At 41.0% G+C, this 12475-nt stretch overlaps 1 protein-coding gene and 1 long non-coding RNA gene across 2 annotated transcripts in view; one reads left to right on the top strand and one right to left on the bottom strand.

Moving 5' to 3' along the window:
- The window catches only part of LOC116540940, a 19148-nt gene extending 6999 nt beyond the window's left edge, over positions 1-12149 (bottom strand). Inside the window, exons 1-2 of the long non-coding RNA XR_004264650.1 lie at positions 12139-12149; positions 4513-4520 (exon numbers count right to left, since the gene is read on the bottom strand). This is a non-coding gene — a long non-coding RNA (uncharacterized LOC116540940). The remainder of the gene's footprint in view (positions 1-4512; positions 4521-12138) is intronic.
- VKORC1L1 (vitamin K epoxide reductase complex subunit 1 like 1) overlaps positions 1-12475 on the top strand; it is an 82152-nt gene that overhangs the window by 32491 nt on the left and 37186 nt on the right. The gene's annotated exons all lie outside the window — the stretch shown is intronic.

Below are 12475 nucleotides of genomic sequence, written 5' to 3'. Positions count from 1 at the left end.
GAGGCCTCTGTTCTGTTCCATTGGTCTATATCTCTGTTTTGGTACCAGTACCATGCTGTTTTGATTACTGTAGCCTTGTAGTATAGTTTGAAGTCCGGTAGTGTGATGCCACCGCTTTGTTCTTTTTGCTTAGAATTGGCTTGGCTATGTGGGCTTTCTTTTGGTTCCATATGAAGTTTAAGGTGTTTTTTTCCAGTTCTGTGAAGAAGGTCATTGGTAGCTTGATGGGGATATTGTTGAATCTGTAAATTACTTTGGGCAGTATGGCCATTTTCATGATACTGATTCTTCCTAGCCATGAACATGGAATGTTTCTCCATCTGTTTGTGTCCTCTCTGATTTCGTTGAGCAGTGGTTTGTAGTTCTCCTTGAAGAGGTCCTTTATGTTCCTTGTTAGTTGTAGTCCTAGGTATTTTATTATTCTCTTTGTAGCAATTGTGAATGGCAGTTCGTTCTTGATTTGGCTCTCTTTAAGTCTGTTATTGGTGTATAGGAATGCTTGTGATTTTTGGACATTGATTTTGTATCCTGAGACTTGGCTGAAGTTGCCCATTAGTTTCAGGAGATTTTGGGCTGAGACGATGGGATCTTCTAGATATACAATCATGTCGTCTGCAAATAGAAACAATTTGACTTCCTCCTTTCCTATTTGAATACCCTTTATTTCTTTTTCATGCCTGATTGCTCTGGCTAGAACTTCCAATACTATATTGAATAGGAGTGGTAAGAGAGGGCATCCTTGTCTAGTGCCAGATTTCAAAGGGAATGCTTCCAGTTTTTGCCCATTCAGTATGATATTGGCTGTTGGTTTGCAAAATGAAGTATTAAAAAAAAATCAGACATGTAAAATACAAGTTCAAGAAATTTATTCAGCTGAATTACATGTTAATATCAATAAATAAAATACAAATATATAAAAACTAGACATAGTCACATATATAGTTATTTGGCAATAATAACTGAATTAAAAGTGATGAAATCATGTGATAGATGAGTTTATCTCATTAATTTATCTAGGATGGATTGAAGACGGTACCAATATCTTTTTGTTTTGTTTGTTTTGAGACAGAGTCCTGCTCTGTTGCCAAAAAAAAAAAAAAAATACATATATATATAGTATCTTTTTTTGTTTGTTTGTTTTTTGAGACAGAATCTTGCTCTGTTGCGCAGGCCGGAGTGCAGTGGCACAGTCTTGGCTCACTGTAACCTCCGCCTCCAAGGTTCAAGCGATTCTCCTGCCTCAGCCTCCCAAGTAGTTGGGACTACAGGCACCTACCGCCACACCTGGCTGATTTTTTATATTTTTAGTAGAGGTGAGGTTTCACCCTGTAAGCCAGGATGGTCTCCATCTCCTGACTTCATGATCCACCCACCTTGGCCTCCCATAGTGCTGGGATTACCGGCATGAGCCACCCGGCCCACCTTTTTTTTGAGGCAGAATCTTGCTTTGTTGCCCAGGCTGGCATGCAGTGGTGCAACCTCTGCTCAGTGCAGCCTCCACCTCCTGTGTTCAAACGATTCTCTTACCTCAGCCTCCTGGCTGGGATTACAGGCTGTACCACCATGCCTGGCTAATTTTTATATTTTTAGTAGAGACAGGGTTTTGTCATGTTGACCAGGTCGGTCTTAAACTCTTGGCCTCAAGCAGTCCGCCCACCTCTGCCTCCCAAAGTGCTGGGATTACAGTAGCCACTATGCCCAGGCACAGCACCACTTTCAGGTGACAATATAAGGCTAAACTTTGCTGTGTTTTGATTTAATAATACTCTTAAATTAGAGAAACCATTGTTACAAAGATTTCTTGATGTGGATGGAGGAAGAGATCTTAAAAACAACTTCACCAAGTTCAAGATATGCATTTCCAATTTTATCCAAAATAAAGCAAGTCTCCTTTATTTTTCAACACTAGCCGATTCTCACAGTTTATGCCATAATGAGTTAGATTATCTTTAGGTGAAATAAATAGATTTGGTTCTATTACGTTTCCTGTGTGTAGATCTTATTGGTTGGAAAATTAAATTTCAAAATGTTCTGTTACATTTACAAGGTTTTTGGTGATACTCTGTCAAACCTGTTCTTTGAAGCTTCTAACTGGCATTTTTTTTTCTTTTTTGAGACAGTCTTGCTCTTTCACCCAGGCTGGAGTGCAGTGGTGCAATCTCGTCTCACTGCAACCTCTTCTGCCTGGGTTCAAGCAATTCTCCTGCCTCAGCCTCCCAACTAGCCGGGATTACAGGCACATGTCACCACCACACCCAGCTAATTTTATATCTTTAATAGAGACGGAGTTTCAGCATCTTGGCCAGGCTGGTCTTGAACTCCTGACCTCATGATCCACCCACCTCGTCTTCCCAAAGTTCTGGGATTACAGGTGTGAACCACCTCGCCTGGCCTAATTTTTGCCTTTTACTCTTACCTGTTGTTAGAAAGCATGTTGCTTTCCTTCCTTGTAAGGAAGTATTAAGATAATTACAAGTACTGAAGATATTAGACAAGTTGACTAACCAGTTCACATCTTTTAAAAGTTGGAAACAAACTTGTTTCTTACTTTGCAGAAGCACTGAGTCTGTTCAGTAATTAAAATTTCTCCTCAATAGCATTATTTTAACATGAACCATTGTTGTAACGTTAATTCACTAACAATATCCTTTTTTATTGGCACATAATAAAGAGAATAATTGTTGATATGTATTTGCATTCTCATGACTTTTATTATGACGCTACACACATACTGTTTAGTTCAACTGACATTTTTTGTACGAAGATCTTGTCAATGAAAGCAGCACAGTGTGTGATTTTCTTTCTGTGCAAGCTTTCTGTTTTCTTGTCATTGTAGCTGCGCTCTTAGAACATTCTTATATACAAAATTCCAGACCAGTTTTATTGCTAACATAACTCTCGTTTACCCAGTTCAGAACTAGCTGTGTTTGTTGGATGTAAAACTGAGAACAAGAATTCTTCTTTCGTATCACCATCATTTTCAGATAGCATATTAGCCATATCTGTGCACTTGTCACGGTTCAGTAAAAAGCACTTTGCAAGTTTTGTTTTATAAGTTGCTTTTCTGCATCATTAGTTTCCAAAGATAGCAAGCTGTGCTATCATTGGAAAGTACAGATTTACCCTTTGATGTAAGTAATATTTACTTGTTTCTTGACAATTGCATTTAGCATTTTCATTTTAGCAATCCAAAGTGCTAAGGCAGGAAGCCTCTAAAGCATTTATGGATAAAATACTGTTCATCTGCTTCTTTTAGCCTTTAAAATTTAGTACTCTTTCAAAGAATTCTATTTTGAGCTTATGTCTGTATATTTGGTTTATAAATGCCCCTTAAATTTTGATGATTTTGTTGCTCCATTAACCAGTTATCTGCAGTTAACACGCTGTGACATTACACTTCATTAATTATGGCTACAGTCCTGAACTCAGTATATGAGGGCTCAGTCCCACTCCTGAGTCAAAGTGGTGTGGCATCTTTTGGCCTTCATCTCTTTGGATTTACTTCCTTCACCCTCCTGTGGTTTACTGTATTCAGAGGCATGTCTTCTCCACTGAAAAGATGCTGCAAAACCAATTGAAGCTTGTTTATCCATATGTAAATTTGTTTAAAAAGAATAAACTTCATTTCTCTAGTTTAACTCATGTTAAATTACAAATTTAAAACCATGCTTAAGATGAAAATGTTTGCAAAATTAACTAGGTATAAAAATGAATAAAACTGTGCATTTTCTCAGATTTTTGTATACATTTAGGTAGTTGGTAAAATAGCCATAGCGTATCCCATGTAACTTGATTCTGCCATGCCTGCCGAGTACATGTGATGACGTGCACCTCCCCACGTGAGCTTGGCAGCACCTAGATAGGTTCTTACTCTCCCTTTAGCAAGACAAATCATTGGTCGTGTACTTGTGTCTTATGGCTTTGTTGAATGTGTATAAAAGTTTTGTTTTGTTTGTTTGTTTTTTAAATAGAGACAGCATCTTGCTATTTTGCCCAGGCTAGTCTTGAATTCCTGGGCTCAAGCAGTCCTCCCACCTCAGCATCTCAAAATGTTGGGATCACAGGCATGAGCCACCGTGCCTGGCCTGTACAAGCTTCTAAAAGCCTACTCTCAGTTTCTGAACTGACCCCATCGTGGATTCCTAACAAATAATTCATAGACCAGCACTGGTTTGTAGTTTTGCTCTGATAGGTAGTAGACTGGATGATTGTATCATTCTTAAGAAAGTTACGGGCTTTACGTGCATTAACTCCATAGGAAATAGCTCATTTCACTGCATCTTTTTAAATAATTTATTAGCTATCTATTATATCACACAACAGGGCACATTACCCAATATTGACATATAATTTCAAAATATAACATCAAGGTAAAAGCGTTTGTCTTATTAAGGGGTGGGAGTTGAGATAGCATGGGGAGAAATGCCAGATATAGGTGAAGGGGAGGAAGGCAGCAAATCATGCTGCCATGTGTGTACCTATGCAACAGTCTTGCATGTTCTTCACATTTACCCCAAAACCTAAAATGCAATTAAAAAAAAAAAAGAAAAGCAATGCTGGGGGAGGATCGATTGAGCCTGGGAGACAGAGATTGCAGCAAGCTGCGATTCTGCCATTGTACTGCAGCTTGAGTGATAGAGGGAGACCCTGTCTCAGGAAGAAAAAAAAAAAAGAAATGCTGTAACTTTATATTTCATCATATTGCATTCTTATTTTCAAAAGCTTAACGGTGCATTCATTTACAGGCGTCTATTATTTTAACTAGAATTTCAGAACATTTAAAGTAGGCATGAGCTGTGCGTAAATGTTTGTGAGGTGTGAATTTACAAAAGTAGCTTGTGTTAGTGGAGCTATTGTTTCTTCTCCAGGAAGCTGCCAGGAACCATGTGTTGTGTGCTGGAGCTTTTGGCTCTTTCTGAGCTCACAGTGTTGATTCAGCTGATGCATTTCAGTCCACATATGTCCTGTGTTTCTCAGCTGGCTCCATCGCATGTCAGTTTCTTCTGATTTGTGTAATGAATCAGTGAGAATAACCTCATAAAGGATTTGCATGTTGAATCTTCACACATGAAGGCCCCATGTGGCAGGCAGTATGTTCCTCCACAGACGACTGAGGGCTCCACGGAAGCTTTACCGACACCATGACTAGGTTTGCCATCGCTGTGCCCTTCGAAACTGGGCACTTGAGGCCTAGTGTATAAGAATCTAGTACAACAGTGCTTCTCACATTGCGATGAGTAAATACATCCTCCTCCCATCAGTTGGGGAATCTATACTTTGTAGAATACAATTAAAGTACTAGAAAATTTCATTTTAAAAGACAAAAATATAAAAAATATATGCCATGTTTTTATGAATAGATTCAATACATAAAATTACATTTTTGTAAATGTTACAACATAGGACAATTTTTCTTTTCCATATCTGTATGTCTTTCATCATGGACTAGTAAACAGTGGCAGGAGCAGCACCGGCTCATGGAACCCACTGTGAGTAGCACTGTGGTAGTTACTGGCAAGATTGGGTAGGGAGGTGTGGGTATCTCAAAGAGCTGGTAATGCTGTCAGCAGCAAAACTGCAAACAAAAGAGCATCCTGTGGGGCTGCTCCCTCCACAGCTCTAAAACATACATGTCGCAGCACATCTTGGCTACTATAACTATGAAAACTTAAATTTTGATGAAAACATAAGTCATATTCTTTATTCTGATAGTGGATTTTCTGTAGAGGGAAGTTGCTTCTCTGAGTCTTAGGAACATTCCTGGTTCCCTTCTTTAGCGCTGTTGTATAGGCCCTTTGTTTTTTTCATGTAATGTGTCCTAATGGAGGGAGATCTGGGCCTCCTGTTCATAGTACTGCAGCAGTCAAATAGGAGCTAGGCTGTTTCTCCACCCAGATCTTCACATATAACATTCTGTGCCATCAGAAGGGAAAGAGCCAGGTGTGGTGACTCACACCTGTAAATCCAGTACTTCGGGAGGCCAAGGCGGGTGGATCACTTGAGGTCAGGAGTTTGAGACCAGCCTGGCCAACGTGATGAAACCCTGTCTCTACTAAAACTACAAAAATTAGCTGGGCGTGGTGATGGGTGCCTGTAATCCCAGCTACTCAGGAGCCTGAGGCAGAAGAATTGCTTGAACCTGGGAGGTTGGAGTTTGTGGTAAGCCGAGATCAGGCCACTGTACTCCATCCTGGGTGACAGAGTGAGACTCCGCCTGAAAAAAAAAAAAAAGAGGGAGGCAATGAGAATATTCAACTACCAGGATAAACATTCAGAGGGTCTGATTGAAATTATATGGACGAAATCACTAAGGAAAATTTTCGGGTAGTTATTTTAATGTGACTTTTTGTGCCAAAATAAAATTTTAGGGCCTCCCTCCAATACTAGATATATGGGAGAGTTTCCAAGGCTGCCAAAACAGAGAGCTGGAATGACTACAAGTGGGAATTAGAGTGGCCCCATGACCCACTTTAGACTCCAGCCCTTATTTCTTGAGTTTAGAGGCATTAAAAAAAAATTAAAATGTGTTTTGAATTTGGTCCAGTGTATTAATACAGAGACGCTAAGTCTTTGGTGCCTTTATTTGAGTTTTAATTTTTTGATGCAGGGTCTCACTCTGTCACCGAGGCTGGAGTGCAGTGGTATAATCCCCGTGCACTGGGGCCTCCACCTTCTGGGCTCAAGCAGTCCTCCCGCCTCAGCCTCCTAAGTAGCTGGGCCTACAAGTATGTACCATCATACCACCATGCCCAGCTAATTATAAAATTTTTTGTAGAGGTGAGGTCTCAACTTTGTTGCCCAGGTGGTCTCAAACTCCTGGACTCAAGTGGTCCTCTCACGTTGGCCTTCCAAGGTGCTGGGAGTATAGGCGTGAGCCACCACACCCAGCCCAGGCACTTCTTTTTTGCCATTGTTCTCTCCTAGCCCTTCCCTCTAAGTCCTGTGTAAATTAATTGTCCTGCATCCTTAACTCCCCATCTTTCCCTTTGCAGTCTTACCTCCGTGAAACTCACCTCTTCCAGCACTGCTTTTTAATGACAATTACTCATTCTCTCACAGCCCACACCCCGTGGAGTCCAAGAGGGTGGTGACGGCATTTTTTTTGCTTCTCCTTGCTGTCTTCAAGCTAATTATTTTCCACCCTCATATTGTTTTATTATTTTCATTCTTAGGATTCTCTTGTTTCTATCTGCTTACTCTCCCTCTGGCTGGGTGTAGTGGCTCCAGTCTGTAAGTCTAGCACTTTAAGAGATCAAAAGCAGGAGGACTGATTGAGACCAGCCTGGGTAATGTGGGAAGACTCTGTCTCTACAAAAAATAACAAAAATTAGGCTAGGTATGGTGGCTCACGCCTGTAATCCGAGCAGTTTGAGAGGCCAAGGTGGGCGGATCACCTGAGGTCAGGAGTTTGAGACTAGTCTGGCCAACATGGTGAAACCCATCTATTAAAAAAAAAAAAAAATTAAAATAAATAAATAAAAATAACAAAAATTAGCTGAGTGTGAGTGGCACATGCCTTGTGGTCCCAGCTACATGGGAGGCTGAGGTGGGAAACTCACCAGAGCCTAGGAGTTTGAGGCCGCAGTGAGCTGCAATCGTGCTGTTGCACTTGAGCCTGGGCAACAGAGCAAGACCGTGTCTCAAAAAACAAAAAACTCACCAATACTGTCTCTCTTCAGTTTGTAATTTGTGATCGTGAGCTTATTTTCTTTTTATTATTGTTGTTGTTATTGAGCTGGAGTCTCGCTCTGTCACCCACGCTGGAGTGCAGCGGTGCATTCTCAGCTCAGTGCAACCTCCGCCTCCCAGGTTCAAGTGATTCTCCTGCCACAGCCTCCCAAGTAGCTGGGACTACAAGCATGTGCCACCACTCCTGGCTAATTTTTATATTTTTAGTAGAGACACATTTTCACTGTGTTGGCCAGGCTGGTCTTAAACTCGTGACCTCAGGTGATCAACCTGCCTCGGCCTCCCAAAGTGCTGGGATTACAGGCGTGAGCCACCGCACCTGGCTGTGAGCTTATTTTCTGCAGTGCTTTTTGGACCTTTCTGAAAGTCCTTTGTTCCCTCAGGGTAGACATAGCTCCATAGAGTAAATTAGTTTTCCGTTTGCATCTGCTGGGAGGTGGTAGCGTTTCACCAATCTAGGACAGTTTTTATTTAATAATAAAATCTTTGGTTGGGATTCCCATACTATATAGGTAGGGTAAATTCAGATTCTTTTTTTTTTTTTCTAGGCATAGGCCTGGACTTTTTATTTTAATGAGAAACTTTTTATAAACTTTGGAGAATTTCAGACATGTACAAAAAGTAGAACGTAAGAAAGATGACCAGCGAGTATCATGGTGTCATATACTCATTACATAGCATCAAAAATTACTGACTTATGACTTATTTTGCTTCATTTATGCCCCCATCCATTTTCTCATTCCTAGATTAGTTTATAGAAAATCTCGTGGAATATTGTTTTGTATTTCACTATACGTGTCTAAAAGATAAGTACTCTTCTAACCATGATACTGTTGTCACACTTAAAGAAAATCAATAATGACTTAATATCAAATATCCAGTCAGTATTCAAAAGTTCAGTTGCTTCATAAATGTTATTTATACTTTTAAAAATTGCAGGTTGTCTAAATCAAGATCTAATGAAGAACACACAATGCAATTGTCTGATGATGCCTTTGTTTTATTTTTTTTGAGACAGAATCTCACTTTGTTGCCCTGGCTAGAGTACAGTGGCATGATCTCGGCTAACTGCAACCTCTGTCTCCCAGGTTTAAGAAATTCTTGTGCCTCAGCCTCCTGAGTAGCTGGGATTACTGTTTCATGCCACCACGCCCAGCTAATGTATGTTTGTTTGTTTGTTTTGAGACGGAGTCTCGCTCTGTCCCCCAGGCTGGAGTGCAATGGAATGATCCTGGCTCCCTGCAGCGTCCGCCTCCCAGGTTCAAGCAATCCTCCTGCCTTAGCCTCCCAAGCAGCTGGGATTACAGGCGCCTGTCACCATACCCAGCTAATTTTTGTATTTTTAGTAGAGATGGGATTTTGCCATATTGGCCAGGCTGGTTTAGAACTCCTGACCTTGTGATCTGCTGACCTGGGCCTCCCAAAGTGCTGTAATTACAGGCGTGGGCCACCGCGCCCGGCCAATTTTTGTATTTTTAGTAGAGACGGGGTTTTACCATGTAGGCGAAGCTGGTGTCGAACTCAAGACCTCACGTGATCTGCCTGCCTCAGCCTCCCAAGGTGCTGGGATTACAGGCGTGAGCCTCCACGCCTGGCCTGATGGTGCCTTTAATCTGTAAGTTCTCCCTTCGTCTTTCCACCCCTTGCAGTTTATTAAAGAAGCCAGTTTTTTTGTTCTAATAGAGTTTCCCACCGTCTGGGAAATTGGTAGTTAGATCTGGAGGTTTGATAGTAGTGGCGTGATGGAGGGGCAAGGCTATTTATGTTGAGTGCCCAAATCCACTAATTTATTAGGTGTTGCAAAATGGTGCTATTCCATCATTCATTCTTCATGGATTAGCTGCAATACTTGTATAAGAAAAAACTTCCTGGATGGGCGTGGTGGCTCACACTTTTAATCCCAGCACTTTGGGAGGCTGAGGTGGGCAGATCACTTGAGGTCAGAAATTTGAGACCAGTCTGGCCAACATGGTGAAACCCTGTCTCTACTAAAAATACAAAAATTATCTGGACATGGTGGTGCATGCCTATAATCCCAGCTACTTAGGAGGCCGAGGCAGGAGATCGCTTGAACCCAGGAGGCAGGGGTTGCAGTGAGTCAAGATCGTGCCGCTGCACTCCAGCCTGGGCGACAGACCATGACTCTGTGGAAAAATTTTTTAAAAAAAGAAAGGAAACCTCCTTTTGTCTACTACTTGATTACCCAGTGGTACAGTTTGTGTAGAAAAGGCAGGTTATGTGCCTGGTTTTTCTCTCTTTATTTGCCGGTTTTGAAAATAATGAGTTGGTTCCCTAGCATTTCCCTTGTTGACCAATTAGTTTGTATTATTACAAAGTCATAGAATTTAAACATGTTTGATGTGCTTCAATCCATTGTGGTTATTATCCTTATTGATGCTCAGACTTCCCTGCCTTCTTCTGAGTCATTTTCACCTGACTTCAGACGCCTTCAGTAGCTTACTTGTTGTCTGGTATGACCGGATGTTCTTAGTTCATCTTGTGCACTTCCTGCCCTCTGCCCAAAACTAGCCATTTCTCTGAGGTGTCCTAGATTGATTCTTTAGGGTAAATGGAATTAGATCACAAACTAGATCTTATTGCTATAGATTGGCCATTGTTTGACATATAGGAAATATCTTTTTTTAAGATAACAGTACATGTTTTATCTTTAAAACAGTCCGTATTCAAATTCAGGGCTACAGAGTGTTTATTTGCTCCGCTGTTATCTTATGCCTTTTCTCCTACACCAGGAGTTTCAGGTCTCAAGGATATTAGATGATAGTATTAGAATATCACATAATTGGTCATTTACTTAATTCCTCATTTTATTTTTGTTTTTTTGTTTTTTTTTGAGACAGAGTTTCACTCTTGTTACCCAGGCTGGAGTGCAATGGCGCGATCTCGGCTCACAGCAACCTCCGCCTCCTGGGTTCAGGCAATTCCCCTGCCTCAGCCTCCTGAGTAGCTGGGATTACAGGCACGCACCACCATGCCCAGCTAATTTTTTGTATTTTTAGTAGAGACGGGGTTTCACCATGTTGACCAGGATGGTCTCGATCTCTTGACCTCGTGATCCACCCGCCTCGGCCTCCCAAAGTGCTGGGATTACAGGCTTGAGCCACCGCGCCCGGCTAATTCCTCATTTTATAAAGTGAGACATCCCCCCACACACACAAGAGCTCCAGCTGGACAAAAAAAAAAAAGTGTCCTGATTGCTTTCTCACACCTCTATCTTTCTCTTTATCCTCGCATTCCTAATCCAATTGGTGATTAAGTCCTATTGATTTTGCTTCTTTAATGTTTCTTGTCTCCAGCCCCTGCCTCTACCTGTTCTCAGTGCATTGATTCAGGCCTTCATCGTCCCTCTAGGTTTCATATCCTTCCATTGTGCTGTGCATGTGGCTATGAGGGTGTAGTGTAAAGTGCTTTTTGCCTGCATGGGACAGTCAGAATTCTTGTAAGCCTCTCCATGGTTTGTCTATCTTGATATACTACACACTCCAGGCATTGGAAGTAACCTGCAGTTTGCCAGACCTTTCATGTTCCTCTGCCTTTGCTCAGCTGCTTACTCACTGGGTCTCATACGCTCTTTCCTCTCCCATGATAAAATTTCCCAACATTTTGTTAGGAAAAATTTGAAACATACAGAAAAGTTTAAAGACTTTTCTAGAGAATGCCTGTATACCCACTACTCAGATTCTACTCTTAATATTTCACTTATATTTGCATTTTTATTTGCTATACAAATACCTACCCCTATATTCAACCATCACTAAAAACCTTCTAAGTATTAGTTCATTATTTGCTTACATTTTATTTTCTTTTGAGCCAAAATACATATACAGTGAAATACACAGTTTTGAAATGTGTATTATCTGAATTTTGATGAATGCTTACCCCTGAGTAAGCCAAAACTCTGTCAAGTTATATAGGGTGGTGGCTTTGCCTACCAAGGAACATTTGACAGTGTCTGGGCAGGGTAGGGATAGGTTAGTACTGACATCTAGCGGGTAGAGTCCAAGGATAGCTCCCCTGACAGTTCTTTCTCAAAAGTGCAACTGTTGATGACCTTTGATACTTTGCTACTACGTTACTAAAACCCTGAGGGTTTCATCATGCCTCTTGCCAAATCAGTTCCCTACCCCCAACCTCCTAGAGATAACCATTGTGATTTTTTACTTCTATCACCATTTTCCCTGTTATAGAAGATCGTATAAATGGACTCAAACACTGTATACTTCATAGTAGTATTACCTAAAAAGGAAAACATTGCCTGTAACTCTTCAAGGAATGTAAAGTTTTTCCATTGATTATAAAAGAAATCTCTTGTAGGGTTTCACGTAAAGGACAGAGACAGGTAGATAGTATTTTCTTCAACACTGCTAGAGCAAATGAAGCAAAGGCATTCATATGAACATTTCCTTTTGAAATTCCTAAGATAATGCCGACACAAAACTCATTGCAAGCGCTTTTACCTAGGAGAGACTGTATTGTCCAAAGACATAGCTTCCCGGTGGCCTGGGTTGATTTAAGAGTCAAATCTAGAGAAAGGAATGGTTGGGATAATCTTCACTTTCCACAAAGGGCACTTTTCTCAGCCAGGTGTCGATAAGACATGTACAGCATCATTTCAAGGTGCTCTCTCACCTCAGTGCAGGTAACCTATGGTGTCAATTAAAGGGAAAGCTGCCAGATTTGGAGATCAAATAAGAGGTAACTGAGGAAATACATCTTGTGTTATTGTTGGCTATGCAATTTTTTCTCAAAGGTGGTGTATGAGAATATC

The sequence above is a fragment of the Sapajus apella genome, unplaced genomic scaffold (genome assembly GCF_009761245.1).
Source record: "Sapajus apella isolate SASKATOON/1434 unplaced genomic scaffold, GSC_monkey_1.0 scaffold146, whole genome shotgun sequence".
Taxonomy (NCBI): Eukaryota; Metazoa; Chordata; class Mammalia; order Primates; family Cebidae; genus Sapajus; species Sapajus apella.
The sequence above is the reverse complement of the archived record's forward strand: the minus strand, read 5'-3'. Positions and strand labels throughout refer to the sequence as shown.